Genomic DNA, 19,031 nt, shown 5'->3' on the forward strand with positions numbered 1-19,031 from the left:
TGTTTTCTTTCCCTTTATTTGAGCTGTAGAGTATTTAATTTTAAATTATCCTCTTTCAACTGCCAGGATTTAACCTGCCACAGGACAGTCTGGGAACTGTTTAGCCCTCCAGTGTGCAAGCCCTGTTGCTACAGCGATCTAACTTGGCTTTTAACTTCAGTTCTGCATTAATATTCCTGATGCAGGAACTGCTGGACTTTTTTTTCTATTTCTAAAATATATGGACAAATCATGTGACACAACCATCTGCAGAAATTAGCCTGGCCTGAAATGGCAGGCTGCAAAACCAACAAGGAATGGAAGGCTTGCATTAGAAATGTGTCTCAACGGCATTATTTTTCCTCTATCCAAGTTCCTAAAAGACTGGGGAGAAGTAGTTCTTGCAAGAAAGCAAGCAAATAAGAAAGAAAAGAGTTATACGGGAAGAGTAGAGACATCTACTTCTGAAATAGTCAAAAATTAACTGGCATGAAGAGACAAGCATTTACACTAGCAAAGTTACCCAATTTGTTATTCTGTCTCCATATCCAAAATACATAGCCTTTGAAAACAATGTGTTTGTGATTAATCCGGCCAGAAAGTTTTTCCTGAAACTTTTATTCTCTAGAGAATACATAGGAAAAAAGAACAAGATTGTTGTCACAGATTCACATTTCCTGATTTAAACAACGTGGGCTGAAACTTAAGCAAATCCAAATATATTGAGACATGCTTATTTGCTGATCATTCTAATTAAAAAAATTTAAAAATAATGGGGGAAAATATATTAAAGGTTGCCAAGAATGCTGGATCAATAACAAGAAGCTGCTACCTAGTACACATGCTTGTTTGCATTACTTTTGGGTGATTTTCTTTCTATGAGGTTTGAACAGGGGTTTGACCAATTTGTTTTACAATGCCTGAGTTTTCTGAAAAGGATAAAAATACAGGAATATTCTGATAAATTGGTCCAAATTGTCCCCATTTTTCTGAGTTAAGAGAGGAGACCACAGAGTGCCATCAGGAGCATTGTTTGTACTAGGTAAAGAACTTTCAGAAGGCTTTACTTGAGATAAATCCAATCCATCTGACCATCTAAAGAGAGCAGAAAACTTTAAGGTGTTTTTGGGAGGCCTGATTGCACAACTGGAGTGATATCCTTGGCCTCTAGTCTAACCACACTGTGTATGGACAAACATCAGATATTTTTATAGCAATTACTATGAATTATGTATACTTAGCAATGTGGCATCAGAACAGCCACTAAAATGTTAGTTTCCTCTAACAAAATTAATGTGGTATAAATCCTGAAATCCAGAACCTAGACCATTTTTGTAAATATTGACTTTTTTAATATTTCACTTTAATTAAAGTTGCGGTTCTTGCAGAGATTGAAAGAACAGGAGCAGTCCACAGAAAGTATGCAGCAAGCCTAGGTTTGTGCATCAGAGTGGTAAAAAGTAATTTAAAAGAGGGAATAAACATTGGTGAGAATCAGAAAATAGTAAAGGAAGTACATGACAGAGAAACTGCAAAGAGCACTACAGTATAAGAATGTTTTGCAGGCACTGGGGGAAAAACAGAATTTATATAATCTTGTTTTTTATCAGAAAGGAGACATACTTATGAATACAAATATAAAACTCCACCAAGCAGAAGATAATTCTTAAGAGAAATATTTATGCGACATACTGAATGATGCTGACAACTTCATTTCTCAATATCTGTCCATATATATATTCTTTGACCTGCCTATAGTGTGAGACTGTGCTATAACAAACAGAATACCTATGCAAGTGGCAATGAAACATTCACTAGTCAATACTGGTGAGATACAATCCAAGGTTAAGAATTGTGTAACCTTGAGACTGAAAAAAGCAAAGTTAACACAGAAAAGTATTTTTGTTACCTAGTGAAATAAATTGAAAAATCCATAATCCAAGGTTGTTTCTTGCAATTGTTGTTGAATAAATTATTGTATTATTCTGTGACTTTCAAATAGAAAAAGTGTAACAGTAGCCTAGTCTTCTATATGTTAACTAGAGATAAGGTAAAAAAACCCCAAAACTTCATTTCTATCCATCACTGTGTCATGTCAAAATACATTACAAAAAACCATACTAGCATTTTGAAAATGGTTCTGGAAGCTGTTGGGAAAAGAGATGGTTATGACCTCTCAAAATGCAGCAGATACCTCTCCAATGAAATAAAAAAGCCACATTACTGATCATAATATTTTCTTCTAGTAGTGCATATAAAAACACAGTGCACCATTTCTTTATGCTCATTTGACTTCATTATTTCATGCCAAAGGTTCATGAAGTTGAGATTCTTCTGCCCTCACTTAGGCATCTGAAAGTTGGGCATCTAGCTCAAAACAGATTACCATAGATTTACTTCACAATCAGTGGAGAGAAATAGGTCTCTTTATCAGGCAATTCATCTCACTGTCAACAAAAAGCAAGAATCAGTTTCTCCAAAATAGGTATCTTGGGCATCTTGAGATCCAAATATCTGTATGCACTTGGAAGATGAGATGCAGGATAGGTAGGACACCCATGCCCCTGTGATATGCAGCCTGGTAACCTGAAGTGCCAAAAGTGGCAGTAGACACCTGTGTTATGACAAGTAAATCTTCCCCTGGGCATCTAATGTAGGAGTCACTCTCCTAGCTATAAAGGGAGCCTAGGATGATGACTTAAATGCATATTTACAGCTTTTAGATATTTACATTGGGTCCTACTTTTTATGCTAACGTTCTTCCTACTAATAATCTATGTAATTCTTCACACTCACAAAGAAATAGATCTTCTGTGCTTTATATTTGCCATCATATTGTTGGCTTCAAGATAATTAATATCAAGAGAATGTATGCAAAAGTAATTTCCTCAGGTGAGGAAGGAGGTACACCTCAAAAATTCCAAAATGCAGTGTACCACAGCAGACGTTAGAGGTGAGGGCTAAATATAGTCGTTCATGAGCATGAGACTGTTGCAGTATCTATTTCTAGATTTAGAAAAAAAGGTGAGAAAAAGAGACAATAGATGTTATGGGTAAAATTATTCTTTTTAAACATTGCCTGTGGTTTTGCTGCTTTGCTCTCCAAGCTTGTCATACTGCCTAATACTGTCAGGTAAGGGCAGTATTACTTTACGTGCTTAATTTAGGTTTAGACAGCAAGAGGAGAGAGGGTGATTTAAAGCTGTTTCTCAGTCTCATTCCTTTGAAAGGTGCTCTGAATTGCCTTCTAGAGTAGCCAAGTCCATTCTTTGATCCTAGACAGCCAAGAGGAACAAGTCTCTCCTCTACGCCATGTCAGTCCCATTTCATGCTGAACATGGACAGAAGGTTTTACCTGCTCCTTTTTTTTTTTTTTTCATTTTTTGTCTGCTTCTCTGTATGTTTATGTAAGGAGGCAGAAATGTATGCTCACATCCTTATTTGCCTGATTTGGAGAACAGATTAGAATTTGCCTCTTCAGAAAATCTCCTGAACAGTGGAGTACATATAAAGCAAATGTCTCTTTGTTGTTCCTGTAGAAGTGGTTTCCGTTTGTATAACTAATTATCACTGTAGTAGGGACTCAGATCTAAGATGCCTACATCTAACATGGGCACTTCATTATGACAAGTTTTCTATTTGTCTCCCTGGCCCAATGAATGCTTCTACATTTGAGGTACAAATGGGAGAAAGTAATGGACATGTTTCTCAGTCTCATTCCTTTGAAAGTACAAAACTGGAATTCAAGTGAGTTTTCTTATATCTTAGCCAGAGAAGAAAAATGAACTGGGGTCTCCACAGGCTGCTTTGTTTTATGCCTTACCTAACTACACTTTTTGTAACTTGCTAGCAGGAAACAGGCTGCTACGATGATGATATGATTGGTGCGTATGCAGCTCCAGGGTCAGTAATTTACTCATTAGAGAACTTAACTGGTGGAAAATTGGGTACTTTAAGTAAAGCAGCAAACATTTAACAAGGCCCACAATGTGGGTCCAAAATATGGAAGCCAACTTAATGGCGGATAGACACCTGCATATCACTGGCTCCAAAAATATGTAACAGTATTGTGATAGAGGGCAGATGGCTTTTTTGTTGTAAAGCATACATGTGAGAGATGAGTACAAGGTACTTATTTATAAAGTCAGCAATGGGTATAAGTACTGGTTTTGTTACACAGTTTCATCATGTAGTTTACATAAAATTATATAAGATTATAGCATTTCATTACAGGAATGGTTATGCTAAGCTGGTTCTTTGATAGCATTTGCATTCTTTTAAGTGTCTGCATGATGACAGCAACAGTAATGAAAATAGTGGGCTTAGGGGTTTTTTTTGTAAATAGGCTAGAACCAGCTGTCGTTTTTGGTAGTATAGATGAACAGTGTTTTATAGAGCCAGGGGTAGATAATTTCTAGGCAGATTGTTTCTTAGTTATTCTTAGTAGAAGCATATGTGCTGCATATGAATGCCAGGAAATCACTTGCAGCAAGTGTGCTGGTAGCAAAAAGATACTGCTATTAATTGGCACTTATAAATTTGAACTACTTGTACATTTTAGCCAGTCATATTACAAACACAGACTAATTTAAGTAAGAATGGGAATCTAATCCAAAATAATGTAGGTGTAAATGTTAAAACGGCATTTCTGCAAAATGTCTTTAATCAGGAAATTTTGTGACATCAGCAAAAATTATACAAAGTTAGTGACACTAATAGTTTTTGGGATATTGGTGAGAATTTCAGTGAAGTTTTTCAAGGGATGCTTTTGGGTGTTTTGGAATTCAGAGTAGCATAATTGCTTAAATTTCATCAAATGGTACAGTGTAACTAATCTAACTCCAAATTTTCAAACTGGATCACTATTTTTCTCAGGGAGTCATGGGAGGAAAAAAGTACGTCTTCAAAATTAGTAAGCATACACAAGATAGGTGTTGCAAGCTAGCCAGTAGAAAACCTAAATACAAGATGAGTTTCCTGAGAGTTTGCAATTTTCCCCCTTGTTATTTCTACAAACTAAGAAGCAACTCAGCAAACAAGGCTGAGTGAACACTAAAGCTGCTTTCCTCAAACTGTGAATGATGCACCACAATTATCGTTGCCCCTAAAATGTGATCCAGCTTCCTCTTATATTCTTAGTAGTAGCAGTACTCATAAGGAGTATTTCCTTATTTTTCTCTAGATATTTGGAGAACTTTCTTCAGCAAAACAAACAAAGCAAACTTGCAGGTTGCACATCAGGCTATTAAAATATGCTGAATCAAAGAATATAAAGACTTTTTAAAAATAAATTAAGTATGTATATATGCAAACAAAAATAATTAGAATGGCAAGATATATTCTCTGAAAACCATTCTTTGGTGCAATAAGAAAGCCTAAGGAAAAATAAATATAAATCTTCAGTCTTGGAGAAACTCAGAGTCTGTATGGTTCTGTTGTATTTTAATTCAATACATGGAAAGCCATGGTCCTGGCTTTGTCCCACTGACCTTTACTAAACATTAAAAAAAAAAAAAAAAAGAAAAATAATAAAAGACTCAACACAAGTTTTGGAAAGTTTATTCTTATAAAAAAGTATTTTGCTTTCTCCATCAAAAAAAACCCCAATCTGAGAAGCACTCTCCACAATTTGTTTCTAGCCAAAATTTATCTGCTTGAACAGTGCAAGATCAGTGGAGGAGAAGGAACATTGCACTGTATAAATTGTCCTTCTGATTCAAATCCAGACATCTTTGGATGGAAAGTTCACAGATTTCTACAGTGGCATGTAGAAATCCTAGTGGATTAGATGATTTTGTGTAGGTTGTGAAGAAGAAGATGAAAAATGGGAAGCTAATTTCAACCTGGCTAGCACAGCACGATAATATTACGCATATGGCCTATAATTGAAATGTTCTTTATTCTCTGAAACATTTTCAGTATCCTGCTGTGGAGATGGGCTTATTTGCTGCTGCTGGTTGATATTATTTTATTATGCTTTAATTTGCTAATCTTCGGTCTTGTGATTAACTGTATGCAGCAGACAATTTGTATGGATCATGTTCAGTACTGCTTAAACTATACATTAGAACAGAGAGAAAAGAACCAATTTGGTTTCGAAGATTCACTCTTCGAGAGTTTTTAGCATTTCAAGGATTTTTTCATAACTTTGTACCTAATATACTTCTTGGTTTGGTCATCTTTGGTCTGCAAACAGTCAATTAGCGTTGAATGCTATTGATTCTGAATTTGGATAAAGTAGATAATAGGTATGATAAAAGAACAGTCATCTCTTTGTGCAGGAATCATGTTTTGCTTTCTTCTTTTTATTGCTACAGTAGGTATTTCTATATGTATTCTATTTTGGTCAGAACATCTGATTCCTATTGTAATTTGACAAAAAATAATAATACACAGATCAGTAACTAGAGTTCAGATTTTCAAAAGCTGGCTAGCAGGAAAGGCTTCCATCTGCTTGGAAAGCTTTGAATCAAACCTTTAGAAAAGAAATCCAAGCTGCCTTCACCTGCTGTAAGAAATACTAAAAATAATCAACTATGAAGCAGCTATATTTTCTAAAAAACTAAATGGTCATTCTAAATAAAATTGTAAGAATTCTTTTATTTTAAAGAAAATCTATGATCCACTTGCTTTAGATGTCTCCATTTGTCTTTTAGACCAAGCACAGTTACTAAGGAAAGCACATTTGAATCCTTGAATGAGCACTGGAAGATGCTCATTTGGCACTGTTCAAGATCTTCTGCCATAATCATCTCATTAGTACTAAAATATCTTCTGAAGAGAAACTTTTACATAAACTAAATACAGTAGGTAGTTATCAAGGACATGAACAAACTCTTAAACAAAAAATTGGATATTAATTGAATGTAGATCTTAGGCCATTAACATCTGTGACCTTTTTTTCCCCCCTCCTTTCTAATGAATAGAAGAATCTTTGGTTAGGCATAGGATTTTTTGTTCTATCTTATTTATTCTATTTCTATCTATCTTATTTATTCTATTTCTTACATTTCCATGGAGAAATGATAAGAAATAATGTCTATCCTATTCTTTTTTTTTAAATTACTGGAATTTGCTTACTTTTCATGTTATTACTTAAAGGTTCCTGAAGAGATTCTAAAGCATGATCAACTTAACTAGGAGTTTCTTGAGATATATTGTTAAAGGCCTTGTACACCGGAAACTCCTCAGCTTTCCCAGGCAGTTAGTTCCCATTGTTCTTATTTGACCATTAGAAAGGCTTTTTCTAAACCTCCTTTCGGTTTAAGCCTGCAGTTTGTCCCAGTCATCACGGACTTGGAAGCTGGTTGTTTGTATCCTCCTTGCAGCAGGCAGCACCATACCGGTGCCAAGAATGATGACACACATCCTCTCCACCTTCTCTTCTCCAGACTAACCAACTGCACTTCTTCTGACTCTTTTCAGGGGAATATTTATTAGTCCTCTGAAAATTCTCATTCTTTTCCTCCAGACTAAGCAGCTGGTCCAGATTTTTCTTGACAGTGGTGTTCCAGATTGAATGTGATACTTCAGCAAAGATCTTTTCAATATCCAATGCACAGCTGAGCAGGGAGATGTTTTCATATATTTTAGAGGCTATACTCCCATTTATACATCTATTCATGTTGTTCGCCATTTCATAGTAGCATGACATAACTCTCTTGTTCTATTTTGTGGTCCCCAGCCATTTCTCCTCCATTTGTTATTTATACATTTGAATATTCCTGCCCAACTATAGTAATTCCTACAGGTCTGCTCTGAATTTCATCCTTTTTTCCATTCCATCCCTCAAATTTAAAAGGCCTATTTTGAATGTAGTTTCTGTTCTCCAACATACTGGCTGTCCCTCCCAGTATGGTATCATCAACAAACTTAATGAGTAAACTCACTGCTCTATAATCCAGTTCTTTAATGAAAATATTTAACAGAACAATAGAATGGACTCCTGCAAAATTCCCTCTATGCGTCCTTCTATCTTAACAGAACTATTAATAATTACAGTCTGTGTACAGTTTTCTATTCTATAGCATTATCATTTAGACTGACATATCTTTACTAGCTTATGAGAATTTAATGAGAGAGAATGCCTTTCTAAAGGAAAGATATATGACATCTGTTGTTTCCCCTCTGTCCACAAAACCTTCCATCCTGCTGTGGAAGGAAATTAGATTAGCTAGACATGATTTGTTGTTGGCAAATCCATGTTGGCTGATGTTCATTTCCTTGTTCCCTTGCAGGTGCTTCTGAAGAGCCAGTGTGATGATTTGTCCAACTGTATAAAAAGAACTGAAGTTAACTCAGATAGCTTGTAATACTTGGCTCCTCCTTTTTATCTTCTTTTAATGGAAGATTTTCCTTTCTCTGTTCTTTTCATATGAAATGTATTTCACACTGTGTCTTTAATATAACTTAATGGCTCTAAAATCTAATCAGCCAGTCTTTAAGTACCTAATGGTCCTGTTTGTCAGGATCATCTGACCTGAAAATACATAAATTACCTAGTAGCTATTGAGCCTAGCCCCCGGACACACATGGACATATATCTAGACAACTACTTTGAGGTGTCTTGGTATATAATTCAAGAGAAACATAGGCATCTGATGGCATTATAGACACTGTGGGCACCCTTCCTGGCCTCCAGCTTCCACTCCAGAAGTATATGCATCTCCTGAAGGACCTACATCGTATCTTTAGGCCTCAAACACATACCTAATTTACAATAGGGTAAATAGTATTAACACCTATATTTAGGCAACAGAATTGTGCCTGTGCAGCCAAAGAAGTCCAGAAAATTATTCAGTCACTAGATGTCCATTGCAGGGTGATCGGAATTGCTCTTCAGGCTCCCCTGATTATGTTAACTAGATCACCAATGACTACCTTCACATAAAGACACTAGCTGTAGACACTCAAAGCTTGATTCATTGGCCTAGACATAGACATTTGTGCCAACTTAGACAGCAAATGTCATTTTGCCTGGCTTCCTGCTGATAGTCCAGAAAGGCACGTATAACCTTTGGCTCTTGTATCATACCTGCCAGTTCAGATGGTACCAGATGCCTGTGTTGAGGAAATTAAGGCCCTAAATTTCAGTCTTAATCTGGAATTTAATCCTGTTCTTGGAGTTGAACTGCTGTGTCTACCCTCATCTTCTATGTCACCTAGGGTAAGTTTGCTCCCACTGAAGTGCCTGGGCCTTTTGTTATTGTAAAATACAGTTGCCACTTAGAGCCCTGTTTCAGTCCTTTGGCTGTGACTCGTTTTTCTTATTCATAAAACAGAGAAAAATACTCACAGGTTATAGCAGTTATAAAGGAACTTCTCTTAATAACTGATATGAATATCCCCAGATATGAGTTATTATCTAAGTCCTAGTTTTTATTATTGTTAACCAAAGAAACTTTGGGAGTTGACATGAATTCTAAAATGAAAGTATCTGTTGTTAACAGTGGATAAAAAGTGTGCAGTTTCTCTTGCTGAAATTCAGGCCCCTTCTAAATGAGACATTTCTGAAAAGATTGATTGAAAGGTGGTAATGGAAAATCTGTAATTGTCATGAATCCAATTACAGTCCATTATGACAGACCAATCATCAGAACAAAGCTACAGTGAAATACATGTATGAATATTATTTGAAACACTTAGTAAGCAGGACGCCAGCAGTTTCTCAAGCTTCTCATGGAAATACCTGCTTCATTAAGTTTATTACTTTTGTTTTCAGGTCTGTTTGGGACAGACTCTGTAATTTTGCTAAATGTCACAACCAGGTACATAATGGCCTACAGCACAGTTCTGTGCACTGTAGACCCAGGGGCTTGATGTGCAGGTTCAGTCCAAGAAGATCCTGAGTATGAGCTGCAAATGTCCCCTCCAATCTAAAAATTCTGTGAATCAGAGGGAAGATCTTGCTCATAATGGCAAAAAAAGAAAAAAAAAAAAAAATTGTAGTACAGATAATGACCAAAGCAGCCATTGGATCCACTGATTTCATTCTCTGGCTTCAAAATAGCTACTTCTGCTTATTATTCTGTAGCCTAAAGTCATCTTAAAAAGTATGTCTCACATTTCTGGAGAGTGAGTCATAAGTGATAGAAGATAATATTACCTCTTCTTCTGTCCATTTTTCCTTTTTTTTCTATGAAAAGTTCTTTGTTTCTACCCAAAGTAATGATAGCTGCCTGTGTGCTTGAAGTGTTTTCAAGCTCTGCAGAGGTACGTGTTTCAGAGCTGTGCAGAAAATATGTATGTCTAAGAAACAGAAACAGGGCTTTAGACATACACCCCTTTCAGATGGACAGGGTGCTGGGCCATCTTGTCTAGACTGTGCTCTTGCCCAGAAATGTTGGACCGGATGATCCTCGAGGTCCCTTCCAACCTTGTATTCTATAATTCGATGATTCGATGATTCTTCAGCCTGGTTTAGGAACTCTCTGTGCTCAACCTCTTGACACATCTAGGTGTCTGAGTCAATGTCAGTAATTTGTGTGTGAGTACAGCATATTTTCTGCTGGATGGCATGTCCAATATGTGCATGTGTTTGGAAACGTTGCACCATTCTGTAGAGGCTGCTCAAAACAAAAAAAAATGAGACATAAGAACACAGTTGGCATTCCTTGATCATGAACTTAGGAAACCGAAGTGGTAAAGTCCTTTCAGTGTGGCTGCTCTCTCATTTTTTGTGCTGGATGGAGTGCTTGTTGCTGAAAGAATATCATTCTAAGGAAAGTCTCTACACCATTTTTCAACCTGAACGAGGATTTACAGATTTCATCTGCTGTTGCTAGAAGTAAGGACAAAAGCTGCAGTAATTTGTGACTTGCTCAGCCAGCTTAATGTAGTCCACAAGATCAGGAAATTATAAGTAGCTCTCAAATGTCTTCCATTCCAGCTCTCCCAGATTCTGAGTGCAGCTTCAAATTCAATTAAAAGAGATTTTTTTTTTTTTAAATTACAGGTCTGGAACATCTTGGTTCTGTGTTTCTTACCTTTCCCTGGAACTTGGGTGATTTGAATAGTTTTCAGTTTGCTGCATCAGGGGAATACTGTGGCTGAGTAAATCTTCTCTAATCCAAGTGAAAGTACTGAAAAGAAAGCCTTGATTTTTAAAGCAGCAGTAACTCAGTTCTAAGTGCTTTAAAATTCAGACCACTTAAAGACAAACTATCAAATCTCCTAGATTCTCTTCCCTTCTTCTTCCTCCCCTTCACCTCTTTCCCATTCATCATCACTCCCAAACTAGATAAAAGTTTAAACGGTCTGTCAAAATGTTTCTGTCTATTTTTCTATGTTAGTTTCTAAATCATGTCATTTTTCCCCAGAATGAGTGCATTGATTCATGCTATCTGAACTTCAGAATCTTTTGCCTCAATTAAAACAAAAAATTGCCAACATCTGTTCAAAACCTGGTCCTATTCCTCTGCTTTCAATCAGAACTTTTGCTCATGCCTGAGAGTTCAAAGCTAAATTGGGGGCTTTGAAAAATATATCTTTACTGAGCTTGTACTAAGCTCAGTATTTTTGAAAAAGGCGTAACTGGTGTTACACTGGAGAGAGGAGGCTGATCTACAGCATTAATTATTTCAGGAATGAGAATAGCAGCAAATTTTGAGTGACGTTATACAATGCTTCAACAAAGAAAATATCTTTTACTGAATGCAACATCATTGTCTGCTTTTGTGTCTAGAATTTTTAAACAGGTCTCATGTTGGGGTTTTTTTTGGTTTTTTGGGTTTTTTTTAAGAAAAGCATTGTGGAAATGTTTTGTATAAGCCTTTTCAGTCTGAAGTTCTATCATACAAGCAATGACTCACAAGTTTGCATTTCAGAGCCTTTCTTGCTTACAGGTTTTGACTTTGGCTAAAATCTAGGACAACTAACAAAGTAGCCACAATCATAAAACTCTCTGAGAATTAGTTTCAAATAAATAGTAATAATACTGATAAACAATATGGAAAATTGGAAGGTTTTCTTACTAGATTTATTAATGGTTCTCAGTGCATAGATATCTAGGCCTAGTATCTTCTAATGTTATCTTGGCACTTTCTACCTCCACATGTTGGTCCCTTAGGGCTGTGGAGCAAAACACCTGTTGACTTCAGTAAAATGTGGATCATGTCTTTGTAGTAGCACCTTTGAGAGTTTGTTGTTCCTTGTTATAAGTAATACGTCAGGTGGAGACATGGCATGCAAACTTTGTGTTCATGGATTCCTTTCTAAGGCAGATCCACCAGTTTGCATCCAAAGACACTATAGCTTTCTCCTGTTGCAAGTAGGAGTACATGTATCTTGGCTGTGATCAGATGCCTCATAACTGCAAAGACAAGAGTAGGATTTGTGATGTTGAGTGCAATTAAATTTGGCAGCATCTGTTATCAAATTTGTACCAAATTATTTGTACAAATTCTATGTTTCTACAATGGAACTCTGCAGCTTCTGTTTTTCTTCTTTCTGTGTGTTTATGTTTTCTTCATTAGGTGTTTATTATGATCAGTTTTTCTTGCCTGGCTGCTTTACTTTGCAGCTAAAAACTTACAAGATAGTGGGATGAAGGAGGTTGAAAGGAGAGGCCAAACATAGTCCATAGTCCACTCTAAAAGCATTTCTTCCTATTGGTTAGCTAATAAAAACATTTATTTTGAGGCAACCCTACCCATGTGTTTACCAGTCTAGGAAATGCATTTAATGGTTTTCTGGGATAATCAGCTGGCATTTTACAAAGCTTGCAGAATTTCATTTTGGTGTATATCTATGTACTGCTGCAATCAGATATTACTTGCATTTCCAGACTGAAGAAGCAATAAGAGTCCTCTCACCACATGAAGAAATGCAGTTCCAAAGTAGGAAAAAAGGACTGACATAGATAAAATGTGATATCTTGCAGCAAATGCAAAGTCCTGCACCTAAGGTAGAGTAACCCCATGCAGCAGTACAGACGGGGGGTTGACTTGCCTGAACTCAGCTTTGCCAAAAGAGAAAAAACCACAAACAACAAAATCAGCCGGGGGGTCTCCGTCAACAGCAAATTGAACATGAGCCAGTGGTGTGTCTCCACAGCAGCTGTGCTGTGGCTAACATGAGTGTAGTCATCAGGTCAGGCAAAGTGATTTTTCTCCTGTCTGGCACTTGTGAGACCACATCTGGAGTCCATGTCATTTCTCCCAATTGGCAACAATGACATGGACACATTGGAACATGGCCAGGGGAGGCTTCCAAGATGGTAAGAGACTGCAGCACATGATGTATGAGGAGAGGCTGAGAACCACATTTGTTCAGACTGGAAAATAAAAGATTTGAGGGGATCTTATCTAAACCTGCTTAATGTGACAGTGCAGAGGAGAAGCTTAAATCTCTTCAAGAGGCACAGAGTGAAAGGATGAGAGGCAACAGTCACAAGTTGCAGTGTGGGAAATTCTTATCTGAATTTGATATAAGAACCTCATTTTTTACTATGAAATGTTCAAACACTGGAACAGGTCACCCAGAGAGTTGTGAGATCTCCATCATTGGAGACCTATGCTTACATCTCAGGTACTTTTCAGCATTACAGATGTCACTAGATTATTTAGGCAACTGAACTGTCTCTCATGTGTCTACCTTCTTAATATAGCAATCGTGGTGCCTAGAGCAGTACCATGTGACCATGATCCCACTGTGTTAGGCTCTTTACAGAAGCAATTCCAAACAGACTAAGGAGGAATGAGCATGTTCCTGCTGAACAAATGTCTAGTTTACTGCTGGTGTATTGGCAAACAAATTCTGGGAGAGGTTCTGAGGGAATTAACAAAGCTGCTTGGAGATATTTATTGGGAGTGCCTCAGGGGGCAGCATGAGCAACAGAATTTCTTGTTCACAAAGCTTAAGATAGGTTTTGTCATAATAATCTGAGAGTGAATATGCAGGAAGAGTTGCAGGGGAGATAAACTGAGACTAATCTTAAAAGTGAAGACAGGATCCTGGTGCTCAATTCAACAAAGATGAGGGAGCCAATGGAGAGCTAGAAAGGGAGGTGATGTGTAACTGTTCCTTCTCTCTAAGGTCTCAAAGGCCTGGTACTATTTGCAGTTCTCTCCAAAATCTATGTGAATCCGTTGAAAGAGAAAGTGACATATGCTTCACTTAGCTGCCAACCATATGCTCCTGACAGTCAGATATTTTTCCCATTCTCAACAACTGCAACCACTATCCTTCCTGAATGTAAGAAAGCCTTCAGGAAATAAGTTGAGGGAAGAATCTAGACAAGACTATAAAGATGCTGATGGGAAAAAGGAAACACTAAGAGTTAGCCAAGAAGCTGGATAATTGGATAGAAGTTTTGGCCAGCTTAATGGATAATTAGAAGTTAGGAGGTGTCTGACTGGATGGAAGATTTGTTTCCATGAAAGCTATAGGGTTCCTCCTCATTAAACAGGTGCCAAGAAAAACCAAATTGGCTCTTTATTATGTTTCGATGACCAGAGAGCATCAGTTGTCCAAGTATTTTCAATTTCAGCTTGCTTAGAAGTTTAATTCTTTCTTCCTTGACAAGACTCTTAACTACAGTGTTACGTACATGGATATGTGTTAAAACATGGTAAGAGCATATGATTTCTGTATTAAAAGACTGTGTCTCCTCTATATGCTTAATATTAATCAAAGGGGAAGCAAAAGTTTGTGCTGCCTAGACTCAGTTACTCCATTCTGTAGTGTAAATGTAAAGATGGGAGCAACCAGGAAATGACTGATTTGGTAATTCTCTTATGTACTAATATATAAATATTTACCAACTTCTTAAATAAGAAAAAGCTACAAGTGAGATCCTTTGGCCATACATGAAGCAGGGTAGATAACTGGAACTCTTTGAGAAGCATATTAAAGTATTGTTTGCAAATGTGTCAGAGCTATGGTTGAAGCAGTATTTTCATGCACATGGGCTATTTGAAAAAACATTGTCCCAGCTTTTCCATACACCACCTACTTGTCAAAGCTTGTTCTATTAAAATGGCTACATTAGCAAAAATGCTATATGGCACCATCCACCCAGATAGCACAAAACCAAAAAACTTGGTCAAGTTTTTTAACAAAAAATGAGGGAGAAGTTATTATGAAAGTTCTTCTAAGGTCTACATGGTATCTATCAATGATGTTACTATAATAATTTCAGGAAGTCAAGGATCTGTTGAAATCTGAATAACATATTGTATTCTGCTGGAAATTTTTTAAGCAACCTGGAATTATTCATATGCAGAGTCTATTATTAACAAAGTAAATACAAAAATCATATAATTCAACCCAAACAAAGCAATAAAACACAGCTTCCTGAAGGAAAGTACTTCAGTGCATATGTACTGGTACTCAGTCCTTCCAAAATTCAAGACATGGTTAGATTGACCCTGTCTTTTCCTTCTGTTCCACAGTAAAATAACTGGAAACAGCTTTGAGGAAGGAAATCTTCACAAGACTACAGTCTTGGTAATTCTTCATTTGATCTCTCAGGGTAGGAAACAGACTGCAAGTAGAAAACATGCTGATAGAAGCTGTGAAAACAAGAATATGAAAATGATGGTTCAATAACAGGCAGTGTGTTGAGATTTGTGTTCTGTTCAGCACCTATTCCTGTCTAAGGAACTGTGCTTTGTGTTTCAGTCTTTGTGAACCAGGTAGCAGGTTCAGGAGAGATGTGACGAAAAATACATAAATTCCTTAGAGCTCAGACAGTATACAGTGACAATAATCTAAATATGTAAGTATAAATGCAGATCCAGATCCTTATCATGTAAAAATGATCCCAATGTGAATGGGTGAGAGGAGGTTAAATCCCTTCCCACAGTGTGGCACACACTCTCTCTGGTTCTTCTTAGAAGGACAGCTTGGGGGGACGGGAGCTACCTGGAATCATGTCCTGCCCACAGAGCAGAATACTTCTGAATATGGATTTCAGTGACAGACATCTCTTTAGCTAAAGCTGATTTTCCATCAAAATGCTGATTTGTTGAGACCAAAATGTTTTGTGAAGAGGGTTGTAATTCTGCAAGCTTCAGCCAAAACACAGTCAGTCATTTGAAGGAACTTGGACCATTGGGCAGGTTTTTATTCAAAACTTGTGCAAATTCCTGCCAGCGTGATGGGAATCCTGCTCAGGAGGTTCTGCAGTTCGAAGATATCCACCTGTGAGCAGGGACAGGGCTCACCCAGGTGGGCGCTTGATAGACACATCTGGGAGCTCCACCTCTTGCCAAATCTGGCTCCTGGCTCCCCATCTGGCAGTCAGTGACTGCTGTCTGTGCAGCAGGGCTGTCCCACATGCCAGGGTTCTGCAAGCTTGGGAGCCTCACTCAGTAGCCTGATAGCCAAATTTGCAGGAAGCTGAGAAGATAAGGAGTGGGACTGGGATCTGGTGAGCTTTAGTTCCACAACATATTTTCAAAGCTTTCCTTTCAGTAGAGGAGTCACCAAAGACATTTCAGCTGATAATCCAGAGAAGAAGGAACCTGCCAGGTCACTTATAGCTTGATTTGGGCTTTTAGAAAAGGGCCTTTTCCTTCTGCCACCTTCACTGGGAAGAAGCTGGCATCTTGGTGTTCAGGGGAGTAGAAGATGCTGTTACACTGCGAGAGAAAAAGAAGGATGCAAGGACTTTTAAGGGGAATCCTCATGCAGGAGGGAAACAACAGTGGTGAAGAAGGGGTGAGGTTTGGCATCCTCCTTCATTCACAAAAAGACAGTGTCTCCCTCTCATTAGAAGCTGGACCTATATTTATACCGCCTCCACTATTATGGTGTCTGAGCAGGTCCTAATCACGAATGGTTTCCTCCTCAGAGCCCTTCAGAGAGGTGTTATCTTCATTTAAGTGATAAGGACTGAAATGCGAACAAGAGTAGCAGCAGTTTTCATGGCATCAAGGTTGCTGTTTCCCTTCCACAGTAACAGAGCAGTGACCCTCCTCTCCCGGTGCCACTGGTCCTTGGAGGAGCCTTTCTGTATGAGGCCCATGGTGCCCCCTGCTTCCTCCAGCATGGGCTCCAAGGGCAGCTCCTTCTGTTGTGCCCAACAAATCCATACTCAGCTGGTACAAAAGCTGTAAGCCCCATGAGATGCACAAACACTGCAACACACTGCTGTACACCAGGATCCTTTTGCTCTCCTCAACTTCTTCATCTTCCAACACTGGCTGCAGCAAGCAGAGCCTCATCCTCATGGGACCTCAACCCTGGTACAAGGGATTGAGACTCTTACATTGTGTTGTGAATTTTGGGGAAGTCAAAACAGCAGAGCTGAATGTAATGAACATGACTGCTATTGCTCTGCTCTCAGATTCATTCATGGAAAAAAAAGTGCTGCTGTTTGGTTTTTTTCTTAATTTGGAAATGAATCTTCAGGTACAGGTAATGACTGTGTTTTGGACAATATCACAGTAACTAAGCAGCTTTACTGAGAGCCTCAAAGAGGTTCTGTGGAATTTCAACATTACTTTATGAAAAAAAAAAAAAAAAACAAAAAAGACTCTGTCTGCATTTCTCCCTTCTTTCCTTCCTGCCACAACAAATGCCACAGGACTTACCGCAGCTGACTATGGAAATGAACTAAACCTGGAAGCAACACAGAGCTATGCTCTTTCTTCTCCTCAGCTCACTTTTTATCTTTCTGCTCCTCCTTATGTAAATTTTAAATGTACTTAGGAATACTCATTAGCACATATTAAGATTTATTTCAATATCTTGCAAAGAACAGATGGAGAGAAAGGAAGATGAGAAAAACTGTAAAAAGGATACAAGAAAATTGAGAAAAGAGGACAAAAGAAAACTAAGGAGAGGAAAGTCTAGAAAAAGAAAAGGACACAGAGATGATATATATTCGTGGTGCCCTTTTCATGACAAATACCAACATACTTCTCAAGTTAAAAATTCACACACCTATTGCAGTGACTATAAAATATAGTTCAGATCAAATTGTACAGTAATGACCTTACTGAAGTGCCATGAGGTATTTAGCTGACTTTGGGTATTTATTCACAGCACTGTCTTTCCTGACTGTTCACACAGTGTTAGCAACACTTTACACTTTAAGGACCTATTTACTCATTCACAGCAAACTTCACAGTATTCCACAGTTTTCTAGATCATCCTTGGCAGGATTCTTGAGGCCAAAGGGCTTCACTATTCATTCTGCCTTGCTCATCAAGCAACTCCGGGTTATGCTGAGAGTTGCCCAGGTGGCATGACAGGGAAACATACTCCAAAGGACGTTGATCTTTATAACTGCACCTAGTGTCTGTCAACACAGTCTGGACAGCTTGCACGAGGGATCCCTCCAACAGCATCCCCAGTCCTTGTAAGCATGTATGGAAAGGCTGCCCTCAAAACTCATTTCAGGGCCCTGATACTACTGCACGCAATTTTCTGCAACAACCCTGTGGCATCATCAAGGTGCCCACGAGTACACTACGTGATTCTCGGTACAGGTAGCTAAAAAGTAAGTGCAGGTAATTAAAAGAAGAGCCAGCACTTTCCATAATAATAGCAGATCAAGGGGTTTCAACTGCCAGTATTCAGTCCAACCAACAAACCAACCAACCAGCCACTGGTGAATGGGAGACAGCAGTGGCCATCTGCAACACACTTCACCAGTTACAAGACACTTCATCAGTGAGCATCATATTTTTTGTCTGGTCACCCAAACTGATTTAAAAAAAAAAAATTAAAACTGAAGGACTTACCTTCCATTACCTGTGCCCATATGAAGGCAAATTAAAAGTAGCAAGACAACAAAGCTCAAAAATGTACCGAAAATCACAAAGCTGAATAGTAACAGATCAGAGCACAAGACTGGAGCCTGTCTACTCTTTAGTTGGTGCATTTTCAAAGGGACCTTGCTATTTCTGATAAACCACTGCAGAAGACTTGGTAGTATCAAAGTGCAAAGACCTGGGGGTATTATTGTTCCCTCCATAAGCAGAGACTTAGTAGAAAAGAAGTTACAAAAAATTAGTTAAAAAGTGAAAAAAAAAGGAAAAAGAAATAGTAGAAGAGAAAAGAAAGAGCAGAGGAAGGTGATAAAGAGTGATGTGTGAAGGAGA

This window comes from Strix uralensis, chromosome 5, assembly GCF_047716275.1.
Source record: "Strix uralensis isolate ZFMK-TIS-50842 chromosome 5, bStrUra1, whole genome shotgun sequence".
Lineage (NCBI taxonomy): Eukaryota > Metazoa > Chordata > Aves > Strigiformes > Strigidae > Strix > Strix uralensis.